Below are 1707 nucleotides of genomic sequence, written 5' to 3'. Positions count from 1 at the left end.
GGGGCTGGGGGCTGGGGGCTGGGCGGCCAGGGACGTGTCTACGCACCTAGCCAGCCCTGCGCTCCCCACCGCTCTGCGAGTTCCGAGCTCCGGGTCCCCGCAGGCAGTGTGGGGTCGTGGAAAGCGCCCGGAGCCTGCAGTCAGGAAGTCGGGCGTAAGAAAGGCCCGCTACTTGGCACCTTGGAGAGCCGTTTGTCTCCTCTGGCCGCATCCTCAAGTATGTCGTCCCAGTACTGTCCGTATGGCCCCCAAGAACTAAATTCTCAGAGTTTCAGCCTCGGCTTGCTGGGGTTCCCTCGCTCCGGAGTTCCCATGCCAGGAGGGGGTCTGCACTGTGGCTGGAGGAAGGCAGCCCGAGAGGAGGAGGTGCGCCCCAGGGCAGGATTGGGCACTGGTCTCTGAAGAGCTTTCTACTTGGACAGTCCGAAGTGAATCCAGATAGGGCCCTTCAGTAGTGACTCCTTTCCCCCATCTCTCCAACTCCTAGATATTTTTCTCCATGTGTACTTACTGTCACAGTCCTCATTCTTTTCAATGCATTGCGCAAATCGTGTTTATGTCATTTCCTGAATTGAGTGCAAGAGTCATCAGCTAATCCCCATAAACTCACAGAGGCCAAGTACTCTCAGTCCCCAGCCTTCCATATTACTCACTCTGCCACTCACTGCACTGTCTCCTAATTCTGTGACAATCTTGTACTCTAAGGACTAGGCAACCAGAATTCTCTGACTTAAAATCCCATGAATCCTTCCACTTCATTCTGAGACTAACAAGCCTGTCCCCACTATTTCGACTTCTTTCCGACTCTTTAAGAGGTCAAGTCTTTCTAACTTCACTTCTGCCTCACTTCCATGTCACTGTCAGAAAATGCTCCAAAAACAGACCAGAGCATGGCACATCCCTTTTCAGTGCCCTTCCTGGCTCCACTTTATGAATCAGGTTCAAGCTCATTACTGTGGTATATTAGGCCATTTATAATCTGATCTCTTGACCTCTACACCTCCAGCTTTGAGTCCTCCCCGTATTCATATACCACACAGAGATTCACTAGGTTTTGTCACTGTGCTTCTGTAGTTTCCCCCATCTGAAATCAATCCCTTGTTTAATCAGGTGAATTCCTACTAGCCATCAACATAATAATAATAAAGCATCACTTCCTCTTTGGAATATTTCCTGAAATCCCCTCCTTTAACCATTCCCACACCCTCATCCCACACACTGAGACTGAATAAAATTCTCTTTAATTTTCTCTGTTTTTGTTGTTGTTGTTGTTAGGTTTTTGTTTTGTTTTGCTATAGGACATGTACACTAACTGGAAAAAGACAGTAAGAGGGAAAGTGAGAAATCATCCCCCCACCAAGGGGAATGGCTATGCCACAATCGCTTCGCCTCTGTTCTCCTCTCAGCATTTGGGCACGCACACGCATGTGCCTGGTGTAATTTTCAAGCCATTAGGTCTGGTATTTGAACCACGTTCAGCCATGTGGGAGTCCAGTGCCTTAATTCCCACGCCATTTGCTGGCCCCTTTTCTCTGGTTTTACAGAACATTTTTTCTATCATCTATGATAATCCTTGGCACTTTTCTCCCCATTGCTTTGCTTGGTGGTCTTTTCTTTCTACACTCTATTCCTTAAAAGGACAATTCATTTCTGGCTCCCCAGAACATAGCACAGTGCTCAGCAAAAATAAATAAATAAATAAAGTGT

The 1707-nt window shown here is 47.9% G+C and overlaps 1 protein-coding gene across 1 annotated transcript in view; it reads right to left on the bottom strand.

The window, feature by feature from the left end:
• Nucleotides 1–509, bottom strand: part of SESTD1 (SEC14 and spectrin domain containing 1) — a gene marked incomplete in the record, with an annotated part of 145410 nt that extends 144901 nt beyond the window's left edge. The window contains 1 exon segment of the mRNA XM_027773110.1: nucleotides 47–509.
• Nucleotides 510–1707: the final 1198 nt, after the last annotated feature.

The sequence above is a fragment of the Tupaia chinensis genome, unplaced genomic scaffold, assembly GCF_000334495.1.
Source record: "Tupaia chinensis unplaced genomic scaffold, TupChi_1.0 Scaffold000322_1, whole genome shotgun sequence".
Taxonomy (NCBI): Eukaryota; Metazoa; Chordata; class Mammalia; order Scandentia; family Tupaiidae; genus Tupaia; species Tupaia belangeri.
Note: the sequence above shows the minus strand (reverse complement) of the source record. Positions and strands in the feature narration are given on the sequence as shown.